Genomic DNA, 12,519 nt, shown 5'->3' on the forward strand with positions numbered 1-12,519 from the left:
AAGACTAAATACATCATGCTTTTTATTTTAATACTTCATTTCACTGGTTCACACGCAAAATTGACGGACCGTAGAATTCATCAACAATAAACATCAATATATTATTATATGATTATGAATTTGAATGCAACCGATGCGTAACTTTAAATCGTTGGCACTGTTTCAAAATGAGTTACTGCTCTTATGCTATAAGCGCGGCAGTTTGTACGCGCTATTTTTCCTTTGACATACATATATAAGCTCATTTAATTAACATTTATTGACATTTGTAAGTGTTACATTTAACGGTGTTAAACGTACACCACGAAATGGGCAACTCAGCAAAATGCCGACTTGGAAGCCAGCGCTGGTTTTCTGTATCACAAAATACTTTACAATTGTACAAATCGACAATATTGTTACGTTGTAGATAATGTGTTACATGTACAATTATTACATACATATCAAAATACATACATAGCTCATTTTAATATGCCTAAATTGAAAAAGAAACCGGCCAAGTGCTAGTCGGACTCGAGCACTGGGTTCAGTACCATTACGGAAAAAACGGCAAAAAAATCACGTTTGTTGTATGGGAACAATATTTATTAACTTTTATTATTTGTTGTTATAGCGGCAACAGAAATACATCATCTGTGAAAATGTCAACTGTCTAGCTATCACGGTTCATGAGATACAGCCTGGTGACAGACAGACAGACGGACAGTGGAGTCTTAGTAATGTGATACCATAAATGAATTTGGCACTCCCGATTTATACGAAAACGATACCAAACCTGGCCTAGTAGCTTCACTGATGTAGATATCAAGATACAATTGAGAACCTCAAATAAACTTTCAATTGATGATATCTCGAAAACTATTCAAGACATCGAATAATTTGACTAAATTAAACTTGTATCTAATTAAATTAGATCGATATCGAATCGAACCGAAATCGATTAAATTTTAATCATTAGGACGCAGAATAAACGATACCAAATAGGTAACATTGTGATTGTGGCCCTATTACAGACAGACAAAATTTTCTTAGTGAGGCTATAGGTACTAATAGCCCTTAATGTTTCATTTTATGCTCAAACTATAAAGCTATGAATGAAACAATTTTACAACAGTTGTCATTTACTACATATCACTATATTATTCGATTCAGACAAGGACAGACAGAAAACAATAGTTAAAGATGCAGACTTTTTTTCAAACAAGTTATGCCCGCGGCATCGGCGATGTGAATTTGGGACTATGCCATGTTAAGATGGACTTCTTAAAATAAAATAGCCTAGATTCATCCTTAGAACGTTTTCACATTGTCCGATCCGATATTGGATGTCGCATACGACCACAAAGGTGCCAAATTTAAAAGTGCCTTTTTATATCTGTTTATCCACTTAATTATTACCTAATTATTGTTCAAAATATAGCGTTAATACAAAAAATTACGTACTTGCCGCCATAGGATGCTCTCTAGCTGCTGTTTTTTAAGGGTTCATCCGGCGTCCGATATCTGATTGGACAGTGTGAAAGCGCTCTTAGGGTTGAAGATTTTCATAGATTAACCGACCAAGTAACGAATTAGCTAAACCATCATATTTAAGAAACAAATTTATGACGTTTTGTAACCTTTTTATTTTGGCAAATATATTCCGACACACCCGGGCATGCATATTGCGAAGGGTGGTATTCCATCTGTCCAATCTTGGTCCAACGTGTATTTGCGTTTCACATTTTGCTTAATGAGAGAGTGAGACGCAATGCACATTGGACACAGATTTTCAACAAGTGGAATACCACCCCAAGAGCAATGGCTTGTCAGGAGGCCCCGGGATGTCAGGCCTTTGCACATAGCATGACCGGCCCGGGCCAGTACCGTGCCCGCACCGTCGCACTCCCGAGCCCCGGTCATGACGTAATGCTTTCCATAGAAAACAACGCGCCGGAAGCTCCGGCCCGGACACGGCCCGGTCTAACGTGAGTCATCCTTTATGCAACAGACATATAGTAACTTTCGTATTTTTCTTATATTCTTATACAGCACATTTTTTAAATACTTTATAAAATCAAATCAAATCTTTGTTTGTTTGCAATTGTATTTTACTGATCCGTACGAAATTCCAGAATCTCACGCACTCATTTACCGTTTCTTTACTAAATTAGCCACTTACTACATTGACCTTTTATCATCAACATCATAACTTAAAAGCTTTGCTCTTGTCGGTGGAGTAATTGCCAGTCCTTTCTTTCCTAAGCCAATCTTTTGATTTGCTCGTACGATGCATTCTCTTTTACTTGGCTCAGATATGAGATTCTAGGCTTTCCACTGCCTCTCGTCTTTTTCAATTTTGCCTTCCAGGATGTTTAGGAAAAGGTTGTCGTTTCGTATTAGGTGTCCTAACATCTTGCCTCTCCTATTCTTTATGGTATTTAATAAGCTTCGCCTTTCTCCTACCATATTCAAAACCTCTTCATTCGTCTTTCTTTCAGTCCAACTAATCCTTTCCTTTGACCTTTACAACAATAATATCTTTTAAATTATTGAAAACGACAACGAGCCTTATCAAGCCCTAAAATCATAAATCGAGCGCACTGTACCACAATTAAGGATTGTAAAAATGTTAAATCGTACCTTTTAATGGTCCAAGTTGTAAAACTGCAATAATACCGTGTGGTGCAGACTTCGCAGAAATGCTATAAAAAATTGCAATTTATGTTATGGCCCGTAGTATTGTTAGTTTTGTGTTGCCAACGTAATCCCTACTTAATATTATAAATGCGCAAAGTAACTGTCTGTATGTCTGGGCCCACTGACAATCAGTCCGCCGGACGATATCGGCCTGTCAGTTAGAATAAAAAAATTACAGTTCCGGACAACTGACAGGCCGATATCGTCCGGCGGTCTGATAGTCAGTGGGCCCCTTTACTTCTTCACGCTTAAAGAGATTAGTTGAGACCCAAAGAAAGACATAGGATATTTTTATCAATTATCATCCACGCAAACGAAGTTGCGGTCAGAAACTAGTGTTATAGGTTACTTTGAGAGCTGTGGATATACGCTAATACCCGCTTAATAAGATTCTGAAGGGACTACATCAAAAAACCGTTTTAAGCGGGAAAGCGTAGGTATAACCGTGCAAATAATTATTTGGTTCCGGTTTCAGCGTAAAATGGCGTATTACGTTGGAAATCGTATTCAACGTGGTCGTATTAGGCGGGTTCTACTCTATCTTATGAGTACCTCGTGAGTCTAAATGTACATATTCATTGCAATCTAATTTGAACCTTTCATGAAACAAATAAAGTAGCATTTCTTTTGTTTCACTGCGTTGTAAAACAAATGAAATTCGATCCAATTTACTCATAGAACAAGGTTCAAATTAAAAATTGAATAACTTTCTATGGTGGGTCTTACGAGGTTATACATATAAGAGAGTAGACTAAATTGTAATACCTATTTTGATACAACACAAAGTCGGGATACTGAAAAATGGACTTTACTCGTCGGTAGACTATCAAATAAAATTTATTTTTGTACAAAAATACAATTGAGCATATTCATCGTTATTTAGCTTTTCCTAATGCGGACATCACTTAAAAGTAACTAAGTAACTATATCTACATTACAATTTAGTTAAGTATTTATATTGGTCTATTATTGCCATAGACAATTAGATAGAGATGTGTGAATGAGAGGGTGGCCTTTGCTCAGATGTGGGATGTGGGACATCATAGGCTAACACATAATTATATTTTTTTACTATTTTACACTATATGGGAGTATTGGGAGAGATCGATACAAATACTCCAAATAAATGGTAGCTGTAACTGGCGAAAGGACCTGGCCTTAACACTGATACATTGTTTCATACCCCATCGAAGCATTCCAATTAAGACAACAGAATCGTAAAACTTAATTACTCGCCATCATACCCGTGGCCGCCATATTCCTACGTTTTAAATGTTAACAATTCTTCAACCAATCAGCGTCGTACGCGCTCGTAAAAACTACATCACTGCCTAGAAAACTGTACGGTAATGTGAACATTCTGATGATAGTTTGAATATGTCTGGACTTAGTGCGTTTTTGAAATGTGTGATTTGTGGGCGTTTAATGACTTCGTTGTTATGTTCTAAATGTTATATTTACATGTAGACACGTATCCTTTATTTTTACCTTGCTGCTAAAAGGGATAGAGAAAGTACATACATATTATCCTTTCCTGTCCCTCTCAGCTCTCACAGAAAGTGTTTTAAAAAGGATAGACGTAATAATAAATGATTTTTAAAATACCGGCCAAGTGCGAGTCAGTCTCGCGTTCCAAGGGTTCCGTACATTTTTTTTAATGTGAAACGTGAGTGAAATGTCTTTAAAAAACCCATAGGCGTGTGATCAAAATCTTACTAAGACTAGGCGTCTTTGGCCAACTTTAATGGCAAGCAGTACTTGCTTGCACTTCCTATACGAATTCCTTACGGAATTACGATATAGCTAGAGAGACTGGTGCTGCCATCTATCTAACTTCGGGAACAAATCAAATTATTTTTATTAAATATTTTGATTTGTGTTTTTGTGAATTTATGTATAGATGGCAGCACCAGTGAGAGCTGATACTTTTCAAATGCTGGAACAATTTCTATCAAATATCTAAGAACCATCGCAAGAAAACGTAAAAAACCGCACCGAAATCGGTCCATCCGTTGGAGAGCTATGTTGCTACAGACAGACAGACATTGGCGTCAAACATATAACACCCTTCTTTTTGCGTCGGGGCTTAAAAAGAGGTCCGAAATGGCCTTTTTTGCTTTGCGAACTTGGCTAACACACGATAGTGTACTGTACTAGATATTTGTACAAACCGCAACGTTGATTACCCGTATCCCCCATAGAATACCATTTGCCTGCGGTAGGTCGCCATAGGGATCATGACACATGTTGAATTTCATAACAAAATGTAGTTTGAAGTGTGTAAAAGTCCCTTCTTTTTAGTTTACATATAGGTACATGCATACATATAATCACCCCTATTACCCGGAGGGGTAGGCAGAGACCACGGATTTCCACTTGCTACGATCCTGACATATCTCTTTCGCTTTCTTCACTTTCATGACATTCCTCATACACGCTCGCCGGTTTAGGGTGCTCTTGAACTAGCCTTTATTCAGGATTTCCCCGATCTGATCAGAGAAAGTCCGCCGAGGTCTGCCACTTCCAACTCCCGTTTCTACCACTCCCTTTTACACTCTCTTTGTTAGGCCTTCTTTCACTCATTCTTTCCACGTGTCGAAACCATCTCAACATACCATTCTCAATTTTTGTCACTACACTTCGTTCAGTCCACACTTTTTTTTTTTTTATTAAAAAAGGCAAGCATTGGACCGCAATCTCACCTGATGGTAAGTGCCGATGCAGTCTAGGATGGATCATGCTTACCTAAAAGATGTCTATTCACTCTTGATTTATAAAGATCCAAGTTATAGTGGACTGGGAATATATTTGCAGGAAGTGAATTCCACTCCTTAGCCGTTCGCATGATAAAGCTGGATGCATAGCGCTTAGTACGAATCAGTGGCAGAGTAACGACGTAAGGGTGAAACGCAAGTCCGCGTCTAGTCCCACGGTGGCAGAATGGAGATTGGGGGGATTAAATTATGTAATCCCATCGCACACTCCCCGAAATGTATCCTGTACTTTTCCCTTCTTCTCCCTTCATCTTTTTTGTTTTTCATATATAACTCCTAAATGGTGGCCAATAGGGCAAGAGGCATAAAATGTTGTTATAGGTACATATAAGTAATCTACATAAAATGTTCTACGAAAGAGGTACGAAAGGTGTACACTTTGTCGCTAGGATCAATAGTCACAGCCAGAATTTGAGTTATATTAGCTGTCAAATTCGAAGCACGAATTTGTCTTAGACTTAACACATTTAATTTTCATTAGAGTTTGAGACCTCTAATGTCAGAATACTGCATCTTTTTAAACGGGTTATACAACTACATTAACTTTGTAGAGACCAGCACTTATCTCAGAAATTAGACATTTAAGTAGGTTATACCACACCTAAAATTATTGTGTACTGGCTTTTGACAGCGACTTCGTCTGCGTGGAATTAGTAATTTGGGTAACAAAATTTTTAAACAAATCTGCTTTTAAATCCATCCTTTTTTTCGACCCCAAATTGGTCCACTCTATAATTTTGCACCCCATTTCTTACTGGGATTATTTCGGGGATAAAAATCCCCATACTAACCTATCCCCATACCAAGTTTCTAAATCGTTTTAGCCGTTATTGATTCCCCATACGAATTTCAACCCCCTTTTCACCCCCTTGAGGAGTGAGTTCTGGGATAAAAAGTATCCTATGTCCCCGGGACGCAAACTATCTGTATACCAAATTTCAACTGAATCGGTTCAGCGGTTTAAGCGTGAAGAGGTAACAGACACACAGACAGACAGACATACTTTCGCATTTGTAATATTAGTATGTATTAAGCAGAAACGTCTGCGAACAGTACCACAATGCTTAGATTTATAGGAAAAGTGGAAAAACTCACTATCTCGGGCGAGACTCGAATTCGCGACTCCAGGATACCAGCCCTCCGGTACAAACTGAGCTACCGAGACACCCGTTTATAGCGGACATTTCAACCCAATCCATACTAATATTATAAATGCGAAAGTGTGTCTGTCTATCTGTCTGTCTGTTAACTCTTCACGCTTAAACCGCTGAACGGATTTAGATGAAATTTGGTATAAGAGATAGTTTGAGTCCCGGGGAAGGCCATAGGGTAGTCATTTAAGGGGGTGAAAAGGGGGTGGAAGTTAGTATAGGGAATCGATAAAAAGCAGATTGGAAAAAAAATAAGCTACCCAAATTACTAACTCCACGCAGACGAAGTCGCGGGCAAAAGCTATAGTACTTAATATGCGTCTTAGGGGTGCCTGGCTACCCAATTAACAGTAGGCGCTTAATATAAGGGTTAAAACAGATCTACATAAGCGCTTGTTTACTCCAGAGGTTCTATTGATGTTCTAAAAATAGAACTCCGTAATATTCCCGGATTGGGCACAATGGGCACATATCTTTCCGACGCTCTCTCTTTCGATACAGTCGAGAGTGATACAAGAAAGTAGCGATTGCGATACAAGGAACTATAAAATACTTTTTATGCCCTGTTTAGAAGCTTAAGTAAAAATTTCTGCTGCTTATTACTTTTATATGTAGATGTTAAGATTTTAGAATTCACTTAAGATGCATTATAGCGACCTGTTAAAGACCTTGATGTCACTAGAGCCTGTAAGCTAAGAATATGTAGCTAATCTACAGCCGTTCTATGTCTTTAGGTGATAAAATAAATGCTAAGTGTCGCCTAATTGTTTGTTAGGTAGCTAGGTTATACAGCTATGCAAATGTTAAGTTATGTAAAAGAGAAGCGACCGTAACAATAAGGTGATCTGTAAGCATGCATGATTACATGAAATACCTAAGTAATGGAAAGTTGATTATTACTGGATCGAATAAAATAATGCCTTTGTCTTCTAACGGCAATCAACGGCACCCTATGAGCATAGGCAGACTAGTAAATATTTAAGACGAACAAACCTTCATACAACAAAGCGTTCCGCGCCTCTCTTTTCACTAATTTACCATTTTAGTTTTAGGTATATGTACTTACGTTTAAAATCTGTCACTGATTTTATTCGTTTGTTTTTGGTCGCTGTGTAAAAACATAGCCTTCTAGGCATATTTAATCATTTAATGGCCATTTAGATTTCGAAACCATTTTTCTAAGGGCTTAAAATAATTTATGCTTTTTATCTAGTTTTGTGACTATTAATAACTGAGGTCAGTTAAGGTCAATTTTACGTTTAAGAATTATAAATGATGATGATATAGATGGCAGTTTTCATACGAAAATACATTGACTTGCACTTTTCTTAGACAATGTACAATGACTTAACAAGATCTTGACATTCAGTGATTGGATTAGTATATGCACCTCCCCTAGTAGCATTTTGGTACGGCATATGCACAGTATATGCACCTCCCCTAGTAGCATTTTGGTACGGCATTTTGTTGGGCCTATGTAAGTAAACAGAGGCCCAACAAAATACCTTTTTTTTGACGCAGGGGTAAATGCATTTACGCATCTCACCCCCGGGCTGGGGAAGCCCATTGGGGGGTGGTATGTGGGACTCGCTCCTCCTAAAACTTCCTCTGCTAACCAGAGGAAGAGGAGGAGAATACCCACTAACATCCCCTGCGGCGTTTCCGTCTATGCCGTTGAGGGGGGTGCTACTAGCGTCTTTTACAACTTTCTTGGCCACCTCCTGTCTCCATCATCAGATGAGCTACCATAATATTGCATTGTCACCTGACTTACATATGTACGCAAATTTTCAGCTTCATTTGAAGTCGGGAAGTGGGTCAAATTTAGCTTGCAAGTTTTGACCCGTAGATACATAGGTACATTGCAAGTTAAATAAAAGCTTGTAAAAGCGTAACAAATTGATCAGGAAAATCTATCTGAGAACGGTTGCTAACCAACTTTAAAATTGTTATAGATCGAGAGCAATGCGATGGGGTCATTTTGTGCTGAAATGTAAAAAAAACTAATTTTCATTACTATCAAGTGTATTTAGTTAGTTATGCTGGGCATTTTCCGCAAATCGACATCCAATGTGCCTATTTTGCGTGAAACGAGGTAGCGCTACTCTAACCACCCCAGCTCCTCCACGAAGCCTAGCCTAAGTCTTCAGGTTGCTAGTTGCCTCTTTTAGATTCTTATGGATTGCCTAGGTATATGTCTTCAATTCACTCCAGTACTTGTTGTGCAGTTGTCTGTGATGTTGTTCTAGCTGGTTGTGTATGTAGGATATTGGTAGAGGCATAATTGGCTCGGGTCAATATGGTGTTTCTGAACCTTTCCTGGCCAGTTCATCCGCTGCATCGTTTTATCAAGTGTATTATGCTATTGTACAATTAGATTGATAAAACATACTTCGTTTCAACTACTTATTATGTACATGATTATGTTAATTACTTGGCGTCTAAGTGCTTATTCATATACACGTGTAAGTCTAGGCCAATAAGTTATCAAAGATACTACACGGAAGGTCTTTTAGATCATATTGTGATTGTGGGACAGAACAGCAACACATATTATTTACCAAACCCCTTTATTGTTGTAATAAGGGATTTTTCCCGGTACTGGTTTTCTATACAAATAATACCAGGAACATTTTAGTTTCCGTGTAGGGGAGCCATATTATGGCTAATCTACACGATGGCCCAACGTAGGCCAAACTAAGGGCCGCAGCTACATATGCGGTGGAATGAGATAGCAATATCACTTGCTCCCTCTAATGCATAAATGCGTCCCTTACATAGACATAGTATATACAAGTAGTTATAAACGCGCCACCGAGCGACCGAGGGTAAAAGAAAGAATATTCATTATACAATTTGGGCAGCATAGGATTTTTTCTCTTTCACTCTTATAAATTTCGGTATTTCGCCATCGCCTCCTAGCTATGATGCCACCCGGTCGGTGATAAGGACAAAGCATGGCACTATTTTCTCTTTCCTCTTATAGGAATCGCAATATGACTATCTTTCTCTATCAAAGAGTGTCAGGCCCTTAGGCCCTTAGATTGGCCTACGTTGAGCCATAGTGTAGAGGAGCCATTACACAAACCGACCAAGTCCCACAGTGAGCTCAATAAGGCTTGTGTTGTGGGTACTAGACGACGATATAATAATTATAATGTATTTATAAAAATATAAACATACATATACCTACATATGTAGTTAGGAAACATCGATAACTCAGGAACAAATATCCGTGATAAACACACAAATAAATGCCCTTACAAGGACTCGAACCCGGGACCTCCTACTTCGCAAGTAGCGTCACTACCAGGGATCGAATACCGGTATATTTTTCATACAAATTAACCGGTATTCAATTTCGATATCTCGGTTGCTTATGTATATTTTTCCATTTCATTTAGGTGATCTGATAACTCATTGTCCTTACCGAAATACCATTCTACAATATCAAAGATATATTTCGAATGTTACGTGATATTTTGATTTTAAGTTATACCGGTAACGATCCCTGGTCACTATGACTGACTAATAAAACCGACTTGACTTTGACTTTGAAGGCCGTTCAACAAGTATTCTAAAATTAATTTTAATAACAAAACTTCCGTGAGACACAGACATATTAAACATATTAAAACGGGTCACTCACGTATTTCGGTCGGAGTGAAACATGTCGAGCGTTTTCGACTTAAAATACGTGAGTGACCCGTTTTAATATGTTTAATATATTTTAAAATTAAGTTAGTTATCTTTTAAGTACATTTGCCATTCAATATCACTTCAATTAATGTTTCAATTTAATTGCAATATTGCTCTTCGCAACCGTGTTGACCTGAGATAAAATATATCTCTGTTTACAAAGATAGTTTCATTATAACTCATTGTAATCTTACAGTCAGTTAAGTAGGTACAGTAAGCAGCAGAAGTTGCTAAGCGGGCGAGGTGTTCAAAATTACCTTGACACGCTCTTATTCTCGTAACAATTAAGTCGCGTCAAGATCATTTTAGAATAGACTACTTTATATTCGTAAACACACAGACAATAGACATACATTAAAAGAACATAGTGAAAATAAAGTTTTACGAAATGGCCTCCTCAGCATGCTGCTGGCGACTTCCAGCGCTGATCTTCCGGTGAGACCATCAAGTGAGAATCACGGAAGGTAATAGACAAAAATAAAGATAACATAATGGAAAGAAACATAAAATATGGTGAAAAATAAATTACACACAGTTTACACAAACTTATACAAAAAACAGATACATGACGACATAAGTACATGACACTAAATTAAAGTAGAATTGCACAGATCAACCGATGTACCGGTCCGGTCGGACCATATCGTGGCGCGACATTAAGCGTGCATAACTAGCGCCAGTGGTAGCTACACGACATTAAATTCAATGACAGAATTGATAAACATAATAAAGTGAGTGAATCTAATATTTTATATTTTGAACACCTGGTCCGCTTAGCAACCTGCTGCTGGCTGTACTATAAAATATTAATTACCCTTGTTTGACTGATGTTCTTCAAGGCAAGAATACGAGGAGATAAGATAACGTACCAGTTAAATATGTAGTTACAAAAATCGTCCTTTCAATATTTCAGTAAATCACATTTACAATCGGGTCTATCGCGAATTTATTTTGTTACCTTTATTTATTTACTAGCTTTTGCCCGCGATTTCGTCTGCGTGGAATTAGTAATTTTGGTACCTAAAATTTTAAACAAATCTGCTTTTAAATCCATCCTTTTTTGCACCCCCAAATTGGTCCACTCTATAAATTTCCACCCCATTTTTTACACCCTTTTAATGATTTCGGGGATAAAAATTATTCTATATCCTTCCCCACCTCAAACTCCTCCTCAAACTATCCCCATACCAAGTTCCATCTAAAACGGTTCAGCGGTTATTGATTCCCAATACAAATTTCCACCCCCCTTTTCACCCCCCAACCTATGTCCTTCCCCGGGACTCAAACTATCTGTATACCAAATTTCAACTAAATCGGTTCAGCGTTTTAAGCGTGAAGAGGTAACAGACAGACAGACAGACACACTTTCGCATTTATAATATTAAGTATGGATTTACCGACGTTTCGACTCAGGTTTCACTGGTCGTGGTCGCGGCTAACTGACGTCCTAGTCGGGCTAGCACAAATGATTGGCGCGAGAGTATCTCGCCGCGACATAGACTACCCTTCCCTCTTTAATTAATACAGTTAGTAAAAGACGGGTAGTCTATCTCGCGGCGAGATACTGTCGCGCCAATCATGTGCTCGGCCTACAGCAATAGCCCCGACCCAGCGATAGCGATAGACCCGATTGTAAATGTGATTTAGGTAATATGTGTTCAAAGTGCGAAGGTTTCAAATGTTATAGTATTTCAACTGGTTACGGTGGTTACGAAATCAAAATGCTGTAGTATTGTACCAAATATTGCTTATCAATTTTAAATAAATAACAACATATTCTGTTCCAAGTTGCCATGGTAACGCCAAAATATTTTCAACTGACTGCCCCAAGGAGCTTACACACACATTGAGGCGCAAACATGACGTGCGTAGATGAAAAGGACAATTCGACATTGATTGGTTTTTGTGGAGTCCCCAATCCGCATTGTGCTAACGTGGCTGCCTGTTGCCACGTGCAGTGGGACGTAAGTATATATATATATATATTTATTTATTTATTTAATCTTTATTGCACAAAAGAAAACCTTACAGTACAAAAGGCGGACTTAATGCCATAAGGCATTCTCTACCAGTCAACCTTAAGGCATACATATACATATATATACATATATATGTATATATATATATATATATATATATTTATATATATATATATGATCGTGATGATGATACAAGTTTAATATCACGAATTTTCGAATAAATGTCCGCAAGAAAAT

General features: G+C 37.9%; 1 protein-coding gene across 3 annotated transcripts in view; it reads left to right on the forward strand.

The window, feature by feature from the left end:
* The window catches only part of LOC134748360 (protein doublesex), a 256,421-nt gene that overhangs the window by 102,238 nt on the left and 141,664 nt on the right, over window positions 1–12,519 (forward strand). The window lies entirely within an intron of this gene.

This window comes from Cydia strobilella, chromosome 16 (assembly GCF_947568885.1).
Source record: "Cydia strobilella chromosome 16, ilCydStro3.1, whole genome shotgun sequence".
NCBI lineage: Eukaryota > Metazoa > Arthropoda > Insecta > Lepidoptera > Tortricidae > Cydia > Cydia strobilella.